Here is a 10,739-nt window from a genome sequence, read left to right as displayed (position 1 = left end):
GCGAGACCTCGGAATCTGGACTCCCCCCCTCGGTCAGCGAAGGACTGCGGATACCATTGCTCGCAGATCGAGCCCCAGCCAGGCAGGAGGAGGCTGAAAGGCAAAAGGGAGCCGGGAAGCGGGGCAGGAAACCGTTAGCCAGTGATTTTAATCTCAGGAAACATGTCTTTCCAAAGCTTGGGGGACATGGCTGAGGGAAGGCGCAATTCCGTCTAATGTGGACTGCACGCCATGCTGAACTAAGAAAGTGTGCAAGAAACAGAAAATAACCAATATATAGTCAAGGAGCTACATCTTCTCGTGGGTGTTTATTTCCATTATGCATATCCTTGTCTCAAGAATGACACCGTGTAACGAATCACATATATTTACATAGATCTTGTAGGATGAGCTATTAACCCTGTCACAGGTAACTGGCATGGCTCTAAGGCATACATAGGTGGTGACAGTGGCCAAGGAGAGGGATCGGTCAAAAGATTAATGGCAGGGCACCTGGTGCGACACCCGCAGAGTTTAGATTTGCATATTAAGCATGAAGTCAGTTGACAGCTCGCGATTTTGGAGACAAGGGGAAACCAAGGGTGTTATGGCTCTACTGGGAATGACTTCAGATAGTGGAGCGTGATCACCTGCTTCAGCACCACCTGGTGGATAGTACCAGGGCCGGTGAGCACACCTGGGGAATGGAGAAACGGGTTCGTGAGGACGAATGGGTAGGGATGCGTCTATCTGGTGGTTTTTGTTTACTCAAGGTAGTACTACTTTTCTTTAGAAATAGCATCATCTCGAAGGTGTGATTTGTCTCTTGGAAATGGTTTTCTCATCTGTAAAATGGAGGGGCGGGGGGAAGCAGATGCTATCTTTTTTGGTAGGGTTGTTGTGAGAATCAAATGAGAGAATGCACATTCCAGTGCCTGACTCTAATATTAGCAATGATTATTAGGTGGAAAGGCACATGGTCGATAAGCATACGTAAGGATGCTCACCATCTCTAGTAGAAGAGCCAGAGGAATGCAGATTGAATCAGTAATATCAAACTATTTGGCCTATCAGCTTGGCAAAATTTTAAAAGACTTAAAATTCAGTGTTGGTAAAGATGTAGGGAAGTCAGCCCTCTTAGAAGTAATCTGATGAATTTATTAAAATTAAATTAAACCATATATATGTGTATATATCTATATCTGTCTATCTCTCTATATATCTTGAGTCAGAAATCCTACCTTAAAAAACCTGCCCTTCAAAAGAAATAAAGGCATCATTACATTGTATATAATTGGATATATGTAATTGTAATATGGGTGTTTATTGCAGCATTGATTGTGAAAATCAAAACCAAGCATAAACTGAATGCTAACCAATGAATAAATGAGTGGAAAAGTTCTCATATACCCATACTATAGGATTTATGCCACTGTTAAAATAATAAATTATATGTTCTATTGGCAAACACGTGTATTTAAAACTATTAATGATAAAATTGGGGCAGCTACACAGTGGCAAACTGTGGAGGCCTGAGGGCAGGCATTTTCGCCTGTGTCATTCATTGCTGTATCCCTAGAATACACAGAATAGTGCCTGGCACATAGTAGGTGCTCTGTAAATATTTGTTGAATTGAATTTCTGTCCTTGTTTTAAACATGTCCTTATGTGTTTCTTTCCCTATCTTGAAAAGTAATTACGTCCATATGATTTATCTGGAATAATGTAAAGAGAAAAAAATCTAATTGCAAATAATATCTGTACTATGATGGTATTTTAAAACACTAAAAAATTAAAACCATATAAATTTGTATATGTTTTCTTAGCACTTTAAAAAGAGTTAGAGGGTATACAGCAAACTTAACGTTAATTACTCTGGTGGTTGGGGGCTGGAAAGAGGATGATACCCATTTGGAATTGTTTTAAAGTCTTTTTGAAATTTCACTTAACTTTTTGTTCAACAGTCCCACAGTCTCTGGTCAGCTTCCACCTGTGTATTGAAGAGAGTGTTGAACATGGAGTAAGAGGACTTCAGTTTGAATCCTGGCTCAGCCGCTAATTGGTTTCTTTATGCAAGGCACTGGAATTTTTGCATTTCGACTTTTATTTTTTAAAACACTTCCTTCCCAATGTCGTGAGACTTAAATGAGAAAGTGGAAAGCATTTGAAAAAATAAATTACTTTTCAAATATGAGGTGTTACAAATGCTGGGCAACTTGCATTAGGAATAACATTTTCAGAAGATAAAATGCAACTTAAAATGGAATTAATAAATGTCAAAGTAACAGGAAAATTTCTCGTCATTGATACAAATGTGCACAGAATACGGGTATGGAGTCTAATGGATGTGTTTGTATTCCAGTTCTGCTAGTTACAAGCTGGCTGACCTTGAACAAACCAAGGTACTTAGCCTCTCAGAGCCCTGTTTTTTTTTTCTGTTTGTTTTGTTTTTTTTGTTCAATGATGGAATCAAATGAGATTATATAAAACACACAAGAGTATCCGTCACATATAGACACAATAAATTATAGCTATTTTTGTTTATCTGAAAATATATTACTATAGTTTAAGGTGTCTGGCATTACTACCTCAAATTGATGACCTTAAACATTGTCTATCAACAAGGCAACCATTATTACCATTCTTCTGGAAACTGGTGAATAAAGCCCAAGTAGATGGTGGGCTTGGCAGAGGAATTGGGCTAACAACATTTCTTGTTTACTGTCCCAGTATCTGTGCTGAATTCGTATTATAGACTTCAAAAGCAATCAGCATTACGACTTTGGACATAGCTCTGTGTGTGTGTGTGTGTGTGTGTGTGTGTGTGTGTGTGTACATACACATTAACATAAAATTCAGTCCCAGCACACTTAACTACTGTCTTTTTCATGCAATCTATCTTAAGGTACAGTTTAACATCTGCTGGACCTATTTCTTTCTTTCTTTCTTTTGTTTAAAAATCAGTTTTAATGTGCCAGATTCCTTCCCTTCTCCTGCCTTAGGATGCCTCAGCATCAGAGATCTCAGGCAGATCCCTGTGCATTTATACTAAGATTTCCTCTCCTAGCTTCATCTGCTAGACTTGAAGACAAAGCCATCCTCCTGGACCAATTCTGAAGAATCCAGGTCCTGCCTTAGGCCCAAGAGATTTTGTAGCCTTGGTGATGAGCAATAAGACTCCTGTTTGTCTGCTAGACTCTTGGGGGAATATGGTTACCTACTCACATAGTCACAGGGCAGACTCTGGCTCAGCGGTGGTGATCGTAATCCCGATTCTTGCTTGCATTTGTTCTGGACCAATTTAGCATAGAAATTTACATCCAAGTAAAACTCTTGCCCTTTCCTGCCATGGATGTTATCTGTGAACAATCAGGATAACAGTACTCACTTTTTCTCCACGAATGTAAATAAATATTCCATTACAACTAGATTTCTTAGAGATGGCTTTCTACTTTTTCTAATAATTTTGTTAAATAAAATCTTTCTAAAAAATTGTGACTAAAATATGCATAACCTAAAATTGACCATTTAACCATTTTAAAGCGTACAGTTCTGTGCCATTAAGCACATTCACTGTTGTGCAACCATCACCAACATCTATCTCCAGAAAATTTTCATCTTCCCCAGTTCAAACTTTCTTTCTTACTCAGTGAATGCACAGAACAGTGGCAGAATGTCTGGCTGTAACATAGTATTATAGGTTGTATCTGATTGGTGAGGTGTTTAATACTAGGCACATGATAATAACTAACTGATGTCTTTTAACATGCAGGTGTTATGGCAATTTTAATAATTTTTTCCACAAACGCAATACTGTTTTTTAAATGCACTTTAGCTGAAAACCACATAATGCACCACCAGATAATTGATTACTATTATAATTATATTTGCATACTCTCTTACATAATTCTCTACTTTTTTTCTTTTTAGTATGCCTTATGTTTCCTATTCTTTTACTTACACCACAATACAACACCTGACTTAGATGGGATTCATCTGCAAGTGGTTGCAAGTAAAGTAACTCAATTCTAAGCGGTTTAGGGAAAGACTGTCTGGGTGTATTATGTAACAAAATGCAGAGTGGATGAAGCAATATATAGCAGAGGGAAAGGGTCAACTGGACCTCAGGAATAACTGGAACTAGAATTTTTAGAACCAAATGCTTGGAGAGAGAGAATCATTTCCCAAAATAAGGGGTGCTGTTTCCCAAAGAAGGCCCAGTGAAGGTGCTGGGCAGGCAAAAGAAAAAAAATACAAGAACAAAAATAAATGACGGAGGGGTATTTGAGCTGAGAGGGTCTAAGTCTGGTGCCCGAACTCTCAGCCTAGTGCCTGGCAACCTGTCCTCACGGATAGCCCTTGTCAAGTTAGTCAGATTCAGCTCCCTTGACCCTGCCTAACTTTGTAGAAAATATGACTATGGAGTTCAAAGACCAAATGGGAATTTTTGATGATCTCTTGAAGTTTATTCTGCATTTAGAGTTCTCTGATTAATGAAGAAACAAATTGAATAAGGGAAGTTAGAACAACTGGGTATTTCCCACTTCCCACCCCTCGTCTCTCTTCTCCTCCTGCACACATGTGCCCACATGCTCAGGTGACTGAAACCCCTTCACACTGAAACAGAATGCACAGTCCCAGTCACTTTCTAAATGTATAGGACGTGTTTGTGGACATAAAGAAGTTCCAGTGCCCTGAAACCACAGAATACAGTGCGATGATTTCCTGCTAATGACGACTGGCCGGCCCGGCTCCAAGCTTCTGTTAGGATCATGTGATTGACTTGGCAGAGTGATCGTTATTTTCTTGCTTTTCCTGCCTTATGTTTTTCAAAATGTCATCTTGAGCAATCACAGGACCTTTAATACTGACAAGTAAGAAGCAATAAACAGTGGGATAGATTGTGCATTATAAAGGAAAATCAGGTGACTGAAAAACAAAGCACAATTCTCAAAGACAAAATTGTCACTTAAAGCACCATATACTGTCTGCAAAGATACTGAAAAGGGTGATTGAGGAGAGCTGGAGAGTTATATAGCAGGTTAAGAAGCAGTGAATACACTTTTTTTTCTTGAGAGGGAAAGATGCTTTAAACCACAAAATTCAGAAAATCTGACCAGTGTTTTATGGAAAATAATGTGCAGGAAAAAATTCCCACTCTTCTTTTACTAGTTCCATATGTGACACACAGACATTCCAAAGGCTGGAGTTAAGTCTTGGTTTTAGGGAGTGTCTTAGTACAGCAGGGTTCGTAGGCTGGGCACCCAGACAAGGGATTGGGTTTTGAGTCAGAGCAGAGGGGTCTTGAGAGCAGCAATATGTGAAGGGTTAGTGTTAGGAGCCCAAAAGATCTTGGTCTAACATAGGTGCTGTATTAATTAATATGCATGCATAAAAATTTACCCCCAAACTTAGCAGCTAAAAGCAATACATACTGATTATTTTACAGTTTCTGTGGGGTTAGGATTCTGTGGGGTTAGGGTGATTTTACTGCAGAGTCTCCTCTCCCATAAGGTTGCATGTGAGCTGTTAGCTGAGGCTGCAGTCATCTGAAGGCTCGACTGGGAGAGGAAAATCTGCTTCCAAGCTCGCTCACATGGGTGTTGTCAGGAGGCCTCAGTTCCTCTCTGATATTGGCTGGAGGCTTCAGTTCCTTGCCATATGGGCCTCACCACACAACATGGCAGAGATCTAAGAGAGAGAGCATGCATCCAAGACAGAAATTTATAGTCTTTATAACCTCATCTTAGAAATGACGTAACATCACTTCTCCCACATGCTATTGTGATATGGGAAGGGACTACACATGGCCCATGAACTAAGAATGATTTTACATTTTCAAATGGTTGGGAAAAAAATAAAAAGAATAATTATATTTAATGACATGTGAAAAGGACATGATTCAAATTTTAGGATCCATAAATACACTTTCCTGGAACACAGCTATACTCACTTGTTTAGGTATTGTCTACAGCTGCTCTTACACTGAAATAGCAGAGTTGAGTAATTGCAACCGAGACTGGCCTGCAAATTCTAAAAGATTTACCATCTGGCTCTTTACATTAAAAAGTTTGCCAATCCCTGATTTAAAAGAACATTTAAAATAATGTCCTTGTTACTCATATTGGCAAAAGAATATGAAGAACTTTTAAAATTGATAGTATAGTATGTCTTAGGGATTAATATTTGTGTAATGACATAGGAATAGTATATTAACTCCTATAGACACTCTGATATTGCTACGTTCATTCGGCATATATCCAATTCAGATATTTAATGGACAACGTGCTATACTTCAATAGATAATGGGAGACATTATTAAACACTTTTGGTGTTTGATGAGAACAAATTCTCCTTATTTGTTGTATTTAACATCTATTTAATCTTTTTTTTAAAAAAATAATCTTTAAATTGTCATCTATTTTGTATGTTGTTAACTTTTTAAATATATGTATTACAGAAAAATCAGAGTATAATATCAAAATCAGAATATAATGAAAAGCAAAACAAAGAAAAAATGTCTACAGTTTCACTTACCCTGTGGAATATAATCACTGTATATTTTAGTGTATATATTTATATATTAGAGAGACAGGACAGAAATTGTAACATTTCCTAGAGCCTTTAGTTTGATACAGTACATTTTGCATATCCAAAAATATAATATAGTATGCAATGTTTCCCAAATGTAGTTTGACTGCCAAAACTCTTTCCTCAAAATTAATATTAATATCACCGAGTGCACTAGTGTCCTATAAACGAGTGTTCCCATAAGTATTGAGAAATACTGTGTTAGATACACATCTGGGGATGTCCCCTTTTAGTGTCATTTGTTGAGGGTATAGAATAGACTCACATCATCTACTAGTAAGTTTTAAAATAAATAGACTCAAGCTCTATTTTGCTTTAATTATGTGCAATGTACTTAGGGGGACTGTGGCCTCCCGTCCAGTGTGGACTCCCTTTTCTCTCCCAGCTACCTTTGGTGGGATGAGAGGCAGGAAGGGCATGGAGGCAGCAGAAAACCACAGTCCTCAGCAACCGATGCCCAACGAGGAAATCCACCAGGATCAGAGTCAGCCCAGGGTTTCTTTCTCACAGCAGTGGCGATAGGTGTGGGGCAACATAACTTCATGAACATTTGGCTGTGACCACACAAAGGAGGAAAAACAAGTGGCCCAGTGGTTTGAAACACTCCTTTTTATCTGCTTTGCTTTGACTGTAACAGAACCACCCCATACTCATTTGCACGGGCTCTCAGGCCCTGCCAGATTCTCTGCAGTCTTAGTGGGATTGCCAAATACAGTGCTCCGTGCTGGCTGACATGCAGGGAAAAAAAGCAGTTTGGAGATGAGTCCTAGGGAGATTGTGATTTTCATTGCTGCGGGCTGAGGGCCACCAAGGTTTCCGTGCATTCTGAGGCCTGAGCTTTCTACTTGAACTATGGGAACTTACTAGTGTCCTCCTAATAAATACTTTTTATTATTTAAATAACCGAAGGGTAGCAGGATTTGCCCCCCCCAAATACGGCACTTTGGCATAACGATTAACTTGAGCTGAAGGCATCTGAGAAGAACAGATACAAGAAAAGCTCTCTGCTCTCCTCTATTTGCCTAAAAGTAGGGCATAAGTTTATAAAGATATACCCCACTCCTCTCTCTATCAGGAAGGTCAGAAGTTAACCACCGAGACTATTCTAGACCCTTATCAACCCAGAGAAGGCACCAGAGGAATCTACATAACGAACCTAGCTGAAGTTAGCCCTTATCCACTATTGACTTCCCCATATGTTTGCCTTCCCATAATCTGCTGCCTGCCCCTAGAAACTCAAAGTCTTTTTCTTTAATCTTGTCACTTCACTAGAAAATTATTGTTCTTTGCTAAGATGCTATATAAGCTCTCTGTGTATTCCCAGGTACAAGTGTGATATGCCTGTCAATAAGCGTCTGTTTTTCCCCTGCTAACCTATCTTTTGTCTGTCTAATTTGCAAGGTTCCAGTCAATGAACCTAAGATGGGTAGAAGAAAAAGAAAATTCCCTCCCCTGCATAGGTCAGAGTCAGTTTTTCTTACTGGCAACCAAATAATAATAATAAAGTTGGGATGGGTGTGGGGATGGTATAACCAGGAAATGTACACCAATGTTTCAAAAGTAACACTTGCTATTTTTCTTCATTTTTTGTGTCTATATTTCCTACAATGAATAATGAACATGTATTGCTTTTATGATATAATATGAAAGGATACTCAAACTACTTTTACAATTAGGATCAGAGACAGAGATGGGGCTGGGCACATGGGATGCACTGGTTACTACAAGTGATTTTAGTTTAGATCTGACTTTTTTGGGAGTTAAGGAAAAAAGTTGAGACAGGAAACACATGGGTTATTTAGTCTGATAAAAAGAAGCACACATATTTTTCTAAGAAGACAAGGTTTTTCCTGGCACTGAACTTGAGGATGAATTTTGTATGTGTGGGTTCTTGTTTAAGGTACACTGAGTAATATAATAGATATCTTAAGATGTGTTTTTGCAAAAGACAGAATGTTCTTCAAATGAATTTTTTATATTAGCATGCTGTAAAAACTATGAGACTTATATTACATCTTAATATGGTGGAAACATTTCTGCCAGAGACCAAAATAATAAGATCGAAGTAAGTTTCATTCTCCAGATATTACCCAATACAAGTAATAGGCCTTGGCTCCCACTCTCACCTACCTCAGAGCCAAATTCAGAATTTCATCGCTTCTTCCAAAGTAGATCCAAATTCACATTGTTATAAAAAGTGGACATATTTGTGGTTGGTTTGTGATTCACATCCCTCACCAAACAGCAAGAACTTAATCAAACTCATCCAGTGGAGTTTGTTCCTCTTTCCAGATACTCCTTTGTCTCCTTTCTCTTCCCCAAATTACTACAAATACTGTGTTCCAGGTTTAGCTTTTGTCCTCAGCTGAGGACAATCCAGCTCTTGTCTGTCTCATTCAATAAAACAAAAGCCTAGTTTGGTTAGTGGAATAATTTCCATTTATAGTTCTCAAGCAAGACCCTAATGCCTTACCAACCTACCAAGAAATGAGATCTGAAAGTCTTCTGCTTTTGACATGATGGTGGACCAGATATCTCCTCTTACAAAAAAACCAGAACTTACATAAAGCACAATTTTTATTATATTGCTTGTATCACAGCAAACAGAGAACTTTCCAAAGGAAAAAACAAAACCTCAGTGAATCTCGTGCCTCTGAGAAGACAGAGTTGAACAGGAGGGAAATGAAATTACAATATCAGCCCTGCAATCCAGAAACTAAGCTGTTAGGTCAGTGGCAAGATGGAGGAGGGAGAGGAAGGGAGGGATGAGCCCAGGACTCCTACCGCTCCAAATATGGGTTAAAAGTGGTTGCAGGTTCACAGCAATCCCAAGCTCCTGGAAGACGTGAATAAAAATCGTATCTGGAGGAAGCACCCTCAACTTGGGCCACAGATTTTAAACAGATGAATATCAACCAAATGTCAGCTTACAATCAAAGATCACCAAAGCCATATAGATAAAAGAAAAGAATGAGATTCCATACAAACAATAAACAACAAATTTAGACTAACAAGAACTCCAGATATTAGAATATCAGACAGCAACTATAAAATAGCTATGGATGAAATGTCTAAAGAAACAAAAGATGAAATCACGATGATGTGGTAGGTCAAAAGAGACTATAAAATAGACTCAGGTGGCTATGAAAAAGAAATTTAAAGTCAATGAGACCAAGTAGCAGCAATCCCTTTCCAAAAAATATTTGGGGATAGAATGAAATATTCACCAGCAGTAGAATGGATAGATTTTGGACAATAGAATCCATACTTCAATAAAAACTAGAGCTATATGCAATAATATAAATGCATCTCTCAATGCCAAACAAAAGAAACAAGATCCTCAAGAATACAAATAATAGGATTCTATATAGTTCCAAAACAAGCAAAATTAAGCTACAGTAATCAAAACCGTGTGGTACTGGCATAAAGACAGACATATAGACGATGGAATAGAATAGAGAGCCCAGAAATAAACCCTTGCATATATGCTCAAATGATTTTCAGTGGGGCAAAGTATAGTCTTTTCAACAAACGGTGTTGGGAAAACTGAATATCCACATGCAATAGAATGAAGTTGAACTCTTAACTAACGCCATAAAAAATTAACTAAAAATGAATCAAAGCCTTAAATGTAAGACCTAAAACTGTAGAACTCTTAGGACAAAACATAGGGGAAAGTCTCTGTGACACTGGATTTGGCAAGGATTTCTTGAATATAATACCAACAGCTCAGGAAATAAAAGTAAAAATAGATTAATTTGACTACATCAAAATTAAAAACTTCTCTGTGTCAAAGGACACAATCAACAAAGTGAAAAGGCAACCCATAGAATTGGAGTAAATATTTGTAAATCATATATCTGATAAAGGTTAATATTTCAGAATATATAAAGAATTTCTACAACTCAACAACAAAAACTCAAATAACTATTTAAAAATGGGCAAATGGCGTGAATAGACATTTTTTTAAAGAAGATATAAAAATGGCCAATAAGGTGCAGCCACTGTGGAAAACAGTATGGTAGTTCCTCAGAAAACTGAAAATAGAACTACCATATGATCCAGCAATCCCACTCTTGGGCATAAACACAGACAAAACTATAATTCAAAAAGGTACATGCACTCCTATGTTCATAGCAGCACTATTCACAATAGCCAAGCCATGGAAA

The 10,739-nt window shown here is 38.0% G+C and overlaps 1 long non-coding RNA gene across 1 annotated transcript; it reads left to right on the top strand.

The window, feature by feature from the left end:
* Positions 1 to 43: 43 nt before the first annotated feature.
* Positions 44 to 4,941, top strand: LOC309611676. Its single transcript, XR_014234658.1, has 2 exons — positions 44 to 713; positions 1,673 to 4,941. It is a non-coding gene; the product is annotated as an uncharacterized lncRNA (long non-coding RNA).
* Positions 4,942 to 10,739: the final 5,798 nt, after the last annotated feature.

The sequence above is a fragment of the Balaenoptera borealis genome, assembly GCF_965194805.1.
Source record: "Balaenoptera borealis genome assembly, chromosome: 15".
Taxonomy (NCBI): domain Eukaryota; kingdom Metazoa; phylum Chordata; class Mammalia; order Artiodactyla; family Balaenopteridae; genus Balaenoptera; species Balaenoptera borealis.
This window is presented reverse-complemented; position numbering and strand designations above follow the sequence as displayed.